This window comes from Phasianus colchicus, chromosome 5 (assembly GCF_987193195.1).
Source record: "Phasianus colchicus chromosome 5, bPhaCol1.hap1.1, whole genome shotgun sequence".
Taxonomy (NCBI): domain Eukaryota; kingdom Metazoa; phylum Chordata; class Aves; order Galliformes; family Phasianidae; genus Phasianus; species Phasianus colchicus.
In genome coordinates this window covers 20407278-20421521 of record NC_143440.1, presented here as the reverse complement: position 1 = coordinate 20421521, position 14244 = coordinate 20407278, and the positions used below count along the sequence as shown (strand labels likewise).

At 41.8% G+C, this 14244-nt stretch overlaps 1 protein-coding gene across 9 annotated transcripts in view; it reads right to left on the bottom strand.

The window, feature by feature from the left end:
• The window catches only part of PRR5L (proline rich 5 like), a 104271-nt gene that overhangs the window by 45223 nt on the left and 44804 nt on the right, over positions 1-14244 (bottom strand). For 2 of the 9 annotated variants that reach the window (XR_016466819.1, XM_031593351.2), the window contains exon 1: positions 1096-2196. The gene's annotated coding sequence lies outside the window, so the exon portion shown is untranslated. Of the gene's footprint in view, positions 1-1095; positions 2390-3049; positions 3177-3346; positions 3454-5330; positions 5423-14244 lie in introns of those variants that run through there. The other 7 variants (XM_090140797.1, XM_090140798.1, XM_031593352.2 and 4 more) reach the window with 6 other exon arrangements.

Genomic DNA, 14244 nt, shown 5'->3' with positions numbered 1-14244 from the left:
CAGCTATATGTCATTTTTGTTGCCAGAGTGCTAGCTTAGTTCTTCCTAGGAGTCAAAGGACAGGACTTTGCCCCTAGCTAGGTGCTTCCTAATGTAAAGATGGGAAGTTTAGCAAGCCTTTTCTCTGCTAGTCCAGCTACATCATTAGGACAGTAGCTTCTGCTTTAGAAGAAAAACACAGCCTGCACATCAGCTTCTATAGCTAAGGCATGCTGCCTCACTGTGAAATAAGAGCCATGGACATATATTTAGAATACACATGTACATACGGCATCATACAAAAGATGCAATTAGCGCTCAGATGCAGATCCAGGTAGCTCTGCATAAACGAAGCCTTCTACAATACAGAATTGCAGCGTTCTCTATAAATATGCTCAGCACTTGTTGCTGACAAACAAAAAATCCCTCTGCTCGAGACAGCCCGCTTCTGAACAAATCGTCATATGACCGGGAAAGACAGAAAAATAACCGTGTTTTAGACTGCACTTCTCAGCATAGACAGCCAGGAGAAGCGTGGCATGACCCATGGCTGTGGCTGACGTCCCACAGAGGTGACATAGGAAGGGTCTGACAGCTGAAGGAAAAAAACAGTGGGGTTTGTCCACGCGGCTGTGAGCGGGCAGGGAGGCTCCCGGCGCCTTGCAGTGAAACGCAGGTGGTACCACCGCAGGGCAAGGAGAGAAAGGGACGGGGCTGTACCGCGCTCCTTTAAGCAGGCTGCCCGCCGCTTGTGGCTTTTTTCTCCACTCGCAGCGGCTACGTGTTAATTCGGTCTGTTCAGCGGAGGAGAAAAGTCTCCTTCCCTTCACCCTCGGTTTCAGAATTATTGTGTCCTCTGAGGGGGAGGGTTAGGCGGACACATTTGGTTTGGAAATGACTCACTCGGCGGCACTACGGAACCGGAGGGGCTATTTTTAATATTTCCAAATGGAAAACTTGCTCGGGATTTATGCCGGCGCTTTGCCTCGGAGGGACGAGGGCTGAGCCCGGTGCCTTTCGCGGGCCGCCCCAGCCACATCCTCCCGCACCAGCCCCACTCCCCCGCGCCTGAGCCCCCAACCCGGCAGCCCGGCCCGGCTCTCCCCTCGCACTCACCGCCGCCGCCCTGCGAGGAGGGCGGCAGCAAACGCCGCTGCTCCGCTCCTCGCTCAGCTCCGCTCTCGCCGTCGCCCCGCCGCGGGCTGAAGAACGCGCTGCCTCTGGCCGCGATCTGGCGAAATTTGCCACCACCCGGCCAGGATTCCACGCTTCCTGGCTCTCGGCCAGCCTTTTTTTTTTTTTTCTCTTTTTTACAATCTGCCTTTCGTTGGCTCCTCCCAGCGCAGACAAAGGCGGCCGGGCCGAGCCGAGCCGCCCTGGGGCTGCGGGCGCTGCTCCCCCCGGTCACAGACCCCGCCTCAGTTCGGTGGGTCGGAAAGAGTAAATCCCTCCGGCCGTTAGAGAAAGCAAACGACGGGACGCACTGGAAGGGCTCGGAGGCCCTTGACCCCGAGGGGCCGGGGATGCTGAGGCTGCTACCGGCCCCAGCCCGGCTGCCACCAGCCCGAGCCGGTGTGCGGAACCCTCCTTAGCGCCGCGTTACACGGACTGCTCCTCGCGGCCCATAAACTCGAGGCGCGGGTGCGCTGGATGTGCCGCTAAAGCTAGGGCGGGTTTTATGTTAACCTTACGGTTCAAGGACGCTCCGACAGCCTCAGCCCCGCGCGGTGTTCAGCTGTCACTTTCTGCTGCAAGTATCGGACAGGAAGCTGCTGAAACCTTCACGAGATTAAGAAGCCACAATGAGTTGCAGTCACATCGCATGTATGAGTACTATCAGGCAGTCACACCAATCTGAGGAGAGCTACTCGAAGTTCCACTGAAGGAGCTGAGTCCTTGAAACACGGGAAGATGACATTTACATTGTTAAAACAGCCATTTTCTCTAAGAGCGTAAGAGAGTTCTAGGAATTCATTAGCACACAGGACTGCTGGTGCCTGGTAACCCAATGCACTGGTTTTTAAAAGAAATCAGCATTTTACAACTGAGTCTGGTCCTAACATTAGAAAAGCAACTGCTGCCCTGGAAGTGCTGTGCTCGCACATCAACTCATGCCGGGACAGATCCTCTCACACTAAGCTGTGCTGGAGATGGTCCTAGAGAGCTCAGAGGACATCACTCTCCACATGTGATTCTGTTTCTCCTTTTTCAAATCTAGATGTTTAAAACAAAGCCTCACCAAGGCACTGTAACCCTTACCTACTGCCTATTCTTACTGCTAGAGGAACACAAATAGGATTTACTCTTAAGAACACAAAAATCAGTACCTGAAACTTGCAGGCTATGAACACACAAAAACATGCTTCTTGTCCCAGAAGGATGAAATCTATGACAACAGTTGATAAACCTAAATTTTATGTGCTGGAATAGTTATCTGGTTATCTACTAACAATTGGAAGCATGCACTACCACTAGTTCTGCATCTGCTTTTCAAGCCAACATTTGCTAATCCCTCAACAAAAACATTGCAGAAGCAGAGTTTGAGTGGTGGTCTTCAACCTGTGGGTCACAATCTAGCCAGGAAACTAAAGATGCTATGCAACTGGAGAAGCAAGGCTCAAGCGGTTTATCACAGTTGAAATGTTCTTCATGAGCCAGCAAAAAATTCAAAAAAGGTTACACATTAGCAAATGGTGACTTGATGTACCTGGTCAGTGCTGTGCTCTGAGAGAAATATTGCAAGAAAAAATAGGTAAGTTTTGGGAGGAGTAAGTATTCAGGTCAAACCAGTACAGACCATAGAGCAGATCTCAGCATCTAACATAACATGAACATGCAAGTTCTGTGTTTAGCATAAAAAAAAGAAAATCAACAAAAAACAAGACAGGAGCCAGTATATTTCCCCAAATTTAAACTCATATGGTTATGAATCAAAGCCTGAGAATGAGTCAGGTGTGAGACAGACAACCAAATATGCAGAGGTCTGTAACTTAAGGTTTAGGAGAGGAGAGCTGCTCACCAGACCAGTGGATCTCAAGTTCAAGACACCATTCCCACAGCACAAACTTACTATGACCATCCTGGTTTGTGGTTGGACTTCTTATGGGAGAAAATGAAAGAAGGAGGCGAAGAGACTTGCTGCCACTGTGATGGGAAGAAGATGGTTTCCTCTGTAACTGCATCTTTAGGAAGGAGCTCTGTGGAAAGAAGAGAGTCCTTATCACTGACAGTGAAGGCTCCAGTTATCTCATGCAAGAGCATAGGTACTGGGAAGATTGAATACACAGCAAGGACAGACAAGCAAGACAAGTAGAAACATTAGCCCACAAGAGGAAGATTGAAGTCTTCCAGTGGAATTTCATCTTACCTAGCACTCTGGCTAGATGAGAACATACAAAACCTCTTGTAATCAACATACTTTGTCCAGGCTTCTTTAGTGCAGAGGAAGGCATGTTCAGAGCAAATTCATCTCACCTGTGTTACATTAGGAGACAGCTGTGTTACATTAGGAGAAGTTACCCTCTGGAGAAGTCTGTACACCTCAGCTGATTCCAAAAAGGTGCTGCTTTAAACAACACACTTAACTTCTACAAATAGGTAAATTCACTTACCGGAGTGAGACAGAGTTGCAGTTTAAAAAAAAAAAATCTAGTAAGAAGGCTTATCTGTAAGATTGATGGATGAGGAAAGTGACCTTTAGCAGCTCCATTTTTACTTTTAGCTTTAGTGAGATCACCAAGAAGAAAAGAATGTGGGAAGCACAGAACTTTCTTTAGAAACCATAGACAAGTGATAATTCACAAATGTCTGTTCTTAGCATCGGAGCCAACAAGTGCTACAGACTGCTGTTCTGTTTGTGTGCAAGGAATTGTCTCTTCGGCCTTGTCAATTCTGCAGCATTGTCTTAAAGAACTGAAAAGCAAGCAAATGGACAACATCAAAGATGCTGCTACAAATGTTTATATTGAACGGATATGTGAGAAATAGCTACAGCCTTAATTTTGTTTTTGACACTCTGCTTTGACACCACACATCCTCTCCACAGCACTTTCTGCAAGACAGCCTTGAGCATACACACGTCCTGCTCTCACATAGCCTGCTGCTCACTAAGAGCCAAACCACAAAAGTTGTGACTAACAAATGTGACCTTTAATTGGCTTGTTTTATAATGCACTCGATGATGGGAAGAATCCATGGCATATAGCCTTCGCTTTGTCTGTGTGATCTGACAGGTCTTCAGCATCATATGCTTCTTAGAAATGAGTTCTGGGAAAAAAACACAAAGAAACAAAACCCAACAAAATACACACAGCATAGTCTAGCAGGGCAATGAGGAGAACCATAACGCCTGAAGAGCATTTCTAATTCTAGCACCAGTTTTCAAGGGGCTGAGAGCTGCAGCTGAACCACATTCAATAGTCACCATCTTTCAATCTGTTCTTATTCTGTCCAAAGATCTCTTTCCATTTCCATCTGCTGGAATAGCAGATATTTGCTAGTTGTCAAATGAGCAAAAGAAAGAGAGCACATACAAGCAGTTAAAAAAAAAAAACACAACTTCAGTTTAAGTGGATGGTTTTAATAGGAAAGAGTTAGGGAGAAGTTACACTTGAGGTTAACTTAAAGAGTGTGGGGCAGATAGCTAGGAATAAGCTGTGAATTGTAGCCTCCTATCCTAGCTCAAACACTAGGAAAGTTGTTCAGCAGTTTCTTTCACCTCTTTCTTTACAACCTGAAGAGAAAACTCTATGTATTTGAGATGCTACAAAGCTTAAAAACTTCCTACGATTTTTTTTTTTCTCCTTTAACTGAGCATTTCTGTTATGATTTCAAGCTCAAAAAGAGAAAGGGAGGGAAATGTCTTTAAGTTGCAGGGTTGAGAGAACTTCATTAGTTTTACAAATCAAACCTCTGGCACAAATGAGGTTCAGGAAACTGCAATTCCTCTGGGGGATTGGGTAGGTTGGGGAAAACATATTTCACATTTAGAGAGAAATAATTCAAATCAAAAGCTACTCATTCAGAAGGAGGATTCTCAAAAGCTCTAATACTAAAGGCACCTAAAATAACAGAACAGCATACAGTAAGTTAGACATATCTGTAAGATGAGATGATGGGTAGATTAGTAGGAACAAACAAATACAATCAGAGAGACAATCAGAAAGTATACTTCATAAACAAGAATTACAACAAAGACCTCTGTTGGTGGTACTGTAGCACAACCTCACATAAGCATAGGAGACAGAAAATATAGTTGCCTTTAACCAGTTTTAGATCACCTAAGAAGCATAGCAGTCACAATATGGTAATAAAGAAGGAATGACTTCCCCCTTTCCAAGGTCAGTACTCACTGAAAACTCCTAAATAAGGCAATCTGCAAGCTGAAATGCTTCCCTCTTAGCTGCCAGCCTTTAAATGAGGTTAGGGAAGGGTGGACCCTGAGTTGCACAGGTCATACCGGTGAATTGTTTGCACCTGTGCTTTCAGGGCTGGCTACGCCCCTTCAACAGGTGCTCAATCACTGGTTCAGGTCATGACCTAACGGTTCTCATATGCCCCAATAGAATATTGCATTCTGTCCTGAAAACCTCATCAGAAAGACATTAGCAAATATAAAGGAATTCATCTTAACAAAGTAGAAGTTGTAAGTACTGATTAAGAGACAGCTGACAGAGCTGAACGCAGCTGGTTGTGCTATGCATGAGATACAAGATGCAAAGCTGTAAAACTTAGAAATAAGAAATAAGGGATAAGGCACCACGAGATTGGAACAAATGAGGTTTGCGAAAGTGAGAGAGCACAATTATTTTGAAGAAGGAGAAAACAGGATGAAATGACAAACATTAGGATGAGCTCTGTTGGCTGTAAGATCCATCACCTGGTGAAGAAGTCGCTCAGAGGCACTTCTTGTGGTATTTTAAATAAGCCCAATGCTATTGTTTATGCCTTGGCTTACCAAGCACAGTGGGCTAGTTGATCTTTTACAGTGGAATTTTCCATCTCCAATTTCTGTGTTTCTAATGCTTGTGCTTCTCCCGCATAGAGTGCTGTTTGTCACGTCAGTGGCAAACCACTGAGGGAGAAGACAAACAAACTAGCCCTCCGGGAGAGAAGATCTAAATGAAGAAAAGAACTAAAGCATGTTTGTGTGTGATGTTTCACAGTCACAAATCATAGTCAGGCAAAGGAAACCAGCAACCAGCCTTCTTTAGTCAAGCAAAAGCAGTGGCAATGAGCCTACCATATATTGACCTCTGCTTGAAACCATAATGTAAATTTCCAAAGAGGACAAGAAAGCACAATAAACCCTTCCTTTCATTATCCTGCTTTAATTTTTCACATCTCCTGACTTTGTCTCTCTAGCATCTCTATTTGCTTCTTCTCCCTCTCGGCTTTCATTCCCCAGGTTAGTAAACAGAATGTTTAAATTAATTACTTAGAATCCTCAACATCCATCCTAAAACCTCTCCAACCTAGTTTCTGTACCCTAGACCACAGAGCGATGTGCCAAATTTTCTAAATACCTTTCAGTCAATCCTCAGTTCAGTTTTCATCATCTCCAACATGCCATCCATGGCTGTTCTCAACAAGACTGTTCTCTTGCAAAATCCTTTTGTGCTTTGTGTACTCCTACTTCCTTTTTGCCTTGTCACTGTATCTTCTTGAGGGAGGACTTTTTTGTTTTGGTCACTTTGCTTCTCCTTCATCTTGTCTCCAGACAATTGAAAACACACACAAAAAATTAATTACAATACTCTCTACTGCAGTCCTAGCTCTTCTTTTCTCCATTTTATAGTATATGTGTAAGATATGGCCCTCCAGCCTCTTTAACTTATGTCTTTCTTTCTCTAGGTCCTTATACTCAGGAAATGCTTAAACTTTCCAGACTGAGTAACTTCTGTCAAACAGTCTTCCTACTTATCCACAGAGCAATGCATCTCAGCCTGAGCTGTCACCTCATATCAAAATGACTGTGTTACCTCTTCCTCCAGCTTTCAAAAATGATATGGGTCTTCACTCATAACCACATAGAACATGGATACAAATATCACTGCCTCAGCTGCTCACTTAATTTACAATCTGTTGGCTGTGCCTGTATAGATGTCACCACAGTGGTAATTTTGGCAAGGTGACCAATGGCTCAGTTACCAGCTGTGAAGAAGTCAGATATTTCATGTATCAGCTATCTGCTGGCAACAACTTTAGGTTACATTCCCTACCAGAGCTGCACACCCAAAAGGGTACGCACGTGGTATAAGGCATGTGTTATAAGGCATTTTTCTTACAGCAAAACAAGTGAATCAGTAGGTGTTAGATGACTCGTCTTGGTAAATGGATGTCAAATTGCACAGCTCTAGTTACAAGAGGCTTCTAAGATGTCTTTCTCTATTCAACCCATCTTGCTGTGATTCATCCATTGGTTTTTAGTTTGCTTTTTTTTTTTTACTTCCCACATCTTACTTGCTGACCACGTTACATTCCGTGGGTACAAAACGGCTGAGACAGAAGCATTCTGATGTGGTAAAAGCCACTACTGTGGGGAGATTTCACAGTAAGAAACACAAGTTTTCCTCTTTAAAATGTCTAAACCCATTCAACATGCTTTTACGTGCTCCTCAGAGCCAGCTGAATTTGATGAATTTATGTAGACACAGCAGGACACATTCACCCCCTGAGCTTACTGGCACAAAAAACGGTTTGGTCAGAGGATAAGGAGAAATCATGAGTTGCACTAGAAGTGATCACAATGGCTCAGTGTGGAACAGAAGTGATGAGTGAGGGTATATTATAAGTTTGAAGTAGAGAGGCTGAGAAGTTTTGGGGCACAGAGAGGTATTTGAAAGATACACTTCACGTACACTTAGTAAGATGCAATTATTTGGAATATGCATGGATTGTGAAAGCTATATGGATGGTAAAGTGAAGGACAGCTCCAAGAATTATTTCTCCAGGTTATCAGATGCATTTTATCCTGAATTATTTATTGTGATGAGATAGATCTTTGAGGCATGAAGGTACCATAAACTACGTTAGTGTAGCTGAGATAGTATTTGTAAGGGAAAAAAGACATAAGATGATAAAAGTGCTGCTTTGCTTAAATGAAGGTGCAGTCTGCACATTACAACATTTCACAAGCAAGAAGGGCCTGTGCACTTGTAGAAATCAGCTCATGATTGCCAGTACAGACACACCTATGGAGAGCTTACATGGGTGTTTGAATATCAGCTGTGGAATCTGTCTAGGATTGTGCATTTTGTGGATCAGACTCATATCCTAACTGTGCCAAGATAAAGCTGGGCAACGTGGTTTGTCACATCTCCAATTCTCAGAATTTTTTTTGGTCTCTCAGGTTTTTGATTTATTTTCAAAAACTCTCCTCAGAGACTGTTCTTTATGTGAAACTTACTCTTGTGCCAGGTAAGACTGGAATTTCAGTCATTCATAAAAGAAACCCAAATTTTTTTGTGTGCACATGCTGCTAACTCACTAGAGCACATACAAGGCTAACACTCAGGTTTTACTACCAAAAAACATTTAACGACATAGCCTCCCTCCCTCCCCCATCATTTTCACACCTTGCTGAAAGGTGAAATCAAAATGACAAAAGCATGTCTATTAATCAGTAATTCTGGATTATCACTCATCAGTACCAAGGGTATCACTCTCTGAGCATGCCCTCTCTCACATCCTCTCTCTGCAACAGAAGGGACATCTGCCACGGTCGTGGCTAACAAAAGGCACAGTCCCAAACTGTGGAATAAATACCTTTAATGAGACATGAATAAAGCAATGTCTAAGCTATACTACATTTATAAGCTATACAGGCCAGAAGGTCTGTCAGGTGGGACATACATGCAGACGGCAATAAACTGTGATGTTCACCTGCAGCTGGGGACCATGTCTTACGAAAGGACACTGTGTTAGACTGCATCTAGTATGTGGGGTTCATCAGCATGGAAGAGATAATGTTAAAGTCTATGCAGGGGATTTTTGAAACAAAAGGCAAAAGCAATTGTATTTGCATGTTTGTTATCAGATAGATCCATGTTCACTGTGAATGATCAACCTGCTCATAAGCTAGTTTTACACAAGACAGACTCTTGGTTAGTCTAATTTTGCTGTTGTTACAAGAAACTGAAAATTGGCAACCTATCCAAGTGCATAAATCTCAACTTAGGCAGGCTACCAGAGACCCCAATTACCTTGTGTTTAGTTAGTAGGCAGTGTGGCATATTAATAGCCAGAATGGGTCTCTACCACTATTTTTACCTGTATTAGCTAAATTAAAGCTAGCAAGGAATGTTATTTGCTCTTCAATCACTTCTTCTTAGCAATTGCAAACATATCTGAATTCATTTCCACATCTGTATTGTCCAAAGTCTGTGAAGGACAGATACCTTGCTGAAGAAAATTCAATGGCACAATGATGGCATCCAGTCCTGGCAGGAGGTATAGGGAAATAACTGGTTAACATGAGTTAAACCGTTCTCTTGCTAAATATGTACTCATGGCCTGAACTGCAAAGTCAATGAAGCTGATGCTAATGAACTATAATCCGATATCATATTGTCCCCTATTTTTTTAACAGACACAGAACATAGAAGTAAGGAGGGGGGGGGGCGAGGGGGGAAGTCTTCCTCTGCAATAAATACAGAAGGTTAAGCAGTGAATTCTTCTGTCACCCCCATTACCCCTGAAGGAAATATTTTGCTGACAGAAAGGTATTTTTTTCATCTGATGAAAGTTCCAGTATACTTCAGTGCTCAGGGGAATGAAAGTCTTTGTACACAGGATACAGACTGCATGCATGTACATACTTGCATTAGCCTATCAACAGGGAAGAGAGGGCAGAAGGAACCATGATTAGCAGCTGACCCTAGGAAGATGTGGACAGTCATAGCTGCAGTGTATTTTTACCACCATAGTGAGCTTCTAGTGTTTACTGTACACAAATGGAATGGTGTGCAAGGTGGTGAGCTGTCTGAATAAATAAACAGAAGAAGCCAGGGTCCAAGTTGGACTGAACAATAGACTGGGGAGAATGTGAGTCTCCTCTTTAACTGAACTTCCCTCCAGGAAACCTAACTCGTAATACAATCCTCCTGTATCCTGTGCCCTAGTCTGGGGTTGTTGACTCAGTTCCAGCTAATCATGTAGATCATATTTGCAGAAGGAGATGAATACACACTGCAGGACACAACCAAGAAAGTATTCGGGAAGAAATCTCCCTGCACTAGATGACAGGAGAGTTGGCCTTAGCATTTGGGAGAGATTCATCTTTTCCTCAAGCCCCCACAAATCTGACAGCTTCTGTAGTCAAGTCACGTAAGAGACCTAAAAAATTCAAAACTTCTCTCCTGCCCCTTTATCTTGAAAAATGGAAGAGCTGTCCATGAGTACAGGGGAAGGAGAATTTTAGAATCTGAGGCTCCTGCTTCAAGTCACATGGGTTTGAGCTGCATAGTATTTGAGACATATCTTTTTGGATTAGAAGTCTGTTTTGTTCCAAAAAATGAAGCTTCTCTTGGGCATCTGAAAATCTAAGACATTCATTTTCAAGCTATAGATTTAAGTAAGATGACCAAGAGCACAGAGAGACGTGGCACAGGAAGTTTGTAACTCAGAATCAATACTTCAGCACAAACCTGGGCCAGAAGAAAAGCAATTCTCAAACTTTTTTTCTAACAGGCCAACCAGTTTTCTGAAAAAAAAAAAAAAGAAGAATGAAGGGAGTAAGAAGTTTGTGGAGCATATTCAGTACTACTGGGGTTTAGCAATTATGTACTTGACATCTAGCTAAAAAAATGGTGTTATTTTAGGAAAAAAATGTTACATGTTATACTTACAGTGATTTTCACTGCAATACTCATAACACTAGCTGACTTTCAATAGTCATCAAGCATTCCACTGAATACTCATATATCTTATGATGGATAATGGTTCATAGCTCACAAATTGATTTGACACAGTTTTGGAGCATGTGATGGCAATCTTGAAAAATCAATATAGGATCTCTGTGTACTTTATTGTTTTATATGTCACTTCAAACAGAGAAAATAAATATATTTATAGCTGAAACTGATTGGGTCACTATATTTGTCTTTTCAGAACTGAAAGAGAGGGCAAAAGAAAAAAAGCAGAGATTTTCACCTCTTTTCACAGGAATTGGAAGTAGACCATTCCTATTTTTACATTTCCCGTTCCAGGAAGGAAAGAGAGCTTTAAAATTATTATTATTATTATTATTTTTTACAACAGACTTTTCTTCCCTAGTTGAATAAAATTTGAATAAATGGAGATACTAAACGAATCATGCTTCCTGTTTCCTTCTGCTTAATGAGAAAACAAAATTGTAGTATAGACTTCTGAAAATGCACTGTATTTTTCTGTAACTAACGGCTCCCCATTTTCTTCACATACTGTCTAACCTTTACCAATTAAAGTCTTTAGATTAACCAGAATCTCAAATGATTATTCCTTTGTTTTAGAAAGGCAGACAGGAAAAATGTCAAGGATGTTATGAGTACTATTTTTGCTTACTACCCAATTTTTCTCTAGTTCTGCCCCTTGCCTCAGTTTACTGAGCATTTCCACACTATATTTCCCAATGAAATGTAGAATAGAAGAGTATTAAAAAAAATTGAACACACCAAATCTTAGCTCCAGTGTTGGAGGTGAATGCTGGACCAAATCAAACTCAGGCTGCAATATGATGGTTTTACCTAGGATATGGGATACTATATGTAATTCTTTTTTCTTCATCTTCCTACAAATGTAGTGTAATTTGTGTACTGTAAATAGGCTGACATGTTCTACTGCAGAAGTGGCTGTATTTTCAGCAACAACTGAAGTGTTTACCGGTTACATATGTTGAAAAATATTTCTGGAACTATAAACTAAAAAGTATTATTATAACATCTTTTCCTCATTGTTAGCAGCATCAACGTCCTGTATATTTCCATTAACGTCACTTGCAGTGATACTGTGTATGTACTAACTCACAAAAATTTTACTCGGTCCATTTTTCAATTCAAGCATCTTCATTCGGATCCCCTGGGCTGAGATTATTGGGGTCACATTAGATGCACTTCTTGAGAATACTTCTCAGTTTGGTTTCACTGAAACTGAATCCACTCCAAAATCAGCTCATAATGCAAAAAAAAAAAAAAAAAAAAACAAAAACAGGAAATGGAGATGGCCAGGAGATGTGAGATTTCTCATATGAAGGGAGACACATCATAAGTATTCCTGGCAGGACTGCTGCAATGGAGTTTCTGATATTCTGGCCTATACGTACCTTACTTCTCCAGAGATTACAAATACAATATAGAGGTAAGGCATAAATGACTGATACATATTTAGTTTTGCTGTTTTCATATTGGTATATAAACTACCTTTATGCACATCTCCCGAAAGACTGTACTTGTATGAATTACAACAGTTTATATATGACAATAGGAGAATTTATTATGCATCATTTGCAAACACACTGATTCAGGCTAGTGTCACTAAGCTGACTTAATAACAAAAACCTGGGCTTGTGTTGATTTAACTGTTATTCTTCCTGATGGAAGGAATTTTTCTTGGAAGCAATGCTACAGTCCCATGGTATTTGTGTCACTGCACAATACACCACACACGTTGTGTAACATCAGCATATACTGGCAAAGTACCATCACAACATGAAGATTCAGGCAGCAATGCTCCCATGTAACTGTCACAAAGAGTTACAGGGAAAACTAGAGAATTCCTTAAGGCTTGGTTTACTCTACTACATATATGTTGCCCTTTATTATCACAGGTTTGCATGTTGACACAGAAGTTATAAACATCAGCCACCAATGCCTAGCCTTTCTGTTGCATGCATATACCTTCTTCCTGAGCTGATATCAATCCTCAGCAAGCACAGATACCAGGGAAACACACTACCAGTGAAACCACATCTGCAGAGGTCTTCCCCGAACTCCTCTCCCACAGATAATGGGCCTTCTGCCAATACAATTTTTCACAGTGTGGATGCATGGCCTAGGTAAAACCAACCAAGTTTCTAGTGACACAGAAACATAGGTGGCTACAAGGCAAGAAATGACTTCTAGAGATCGTTAGAGTCATTGAGTTCCCTTTCAACTAGAGTAATTTTATAACCATGTCAGAAGAAATGTTTTGAGATTTTGTTGCTGTTTTTTACAGAGAAAAATCAGGAAGTCTGGTTTAAACAACACTTATATAGATGAATCAATCAATCAAAATTGCTTCCAAAATCTAGGTTCAGTCACACCATTTTTAAGGCTGTGACACTCACCAGTACCCCTTCAAACTGGTACCATGAACTACAATTCCCATTGTTGATGCTGATTTGTGGCTGCATTCAAGTATACAATGCTATCATTGTGGGGAAAAGGAATGAAGTCAGATACTTTGCCGAATGTACCAGTTTGCAGGAAACAAAACAACAAGCACACTAATGCTTAGGTGCTCTTCCTGGCATGGCAAAAGATTCAAACTTTCACATCAAACTACATATCTAAGGTCCCAGGACTAAATACAGTATGCCCTAAAAGGATGGAAGTTTTTGCAAGCTCCATTCTGCACAATTCTCCTGAGAGGAAAACACCACAAACGTCCATATTTATAGCACATTCTGAATTAAAAATAATAATAAAAATAATCAATTAAATAAAATTAAATTACTAAGGACCAATGGGGTATTTAGAAAAAAAAAAAACCAAAACTGTATGCTTTCAAAACTAAGCAATCAATGCCAGCTTTCATTTCTGCCAGCTGTCTTCTTCCCCTTTGGCCAGCATGGTGACATACCACTTCTTGCCCATGGCACCACTCCATTGCTTCTCCAAAGCAACCCTGCCAGACCTTGCACACCGAGACTGACAGTCCCACCACTGACAGCCCCTGCTGCCACCCTACAACTTGGTTTGTACCTCACATACTCACAGTGACACAGCTGCCTTTTTGCATGCACCATGGAGCAGGCACCCACCTGGCACATCCTTCCTCCCTTACAGAAAAAGCTGCTGGGCACAAAATACTGCTGGGCACAGATCCGATTCTGCTGTGAAACTGGGGACAGATCTGCCTGAATCACCATAAAGGAACACGTGGAAAACAGCTCTGTTTGCTTTCAGCTCCAACAGCACATCTCATTCTCATCACTCGTTGCCTGCAGCCACAGTACAGCCAAGGTTCCACCATTCAGAAAATATACTTGTGTTTTTTTTTTATCTTAGCATACCTGGTTGTTCACAT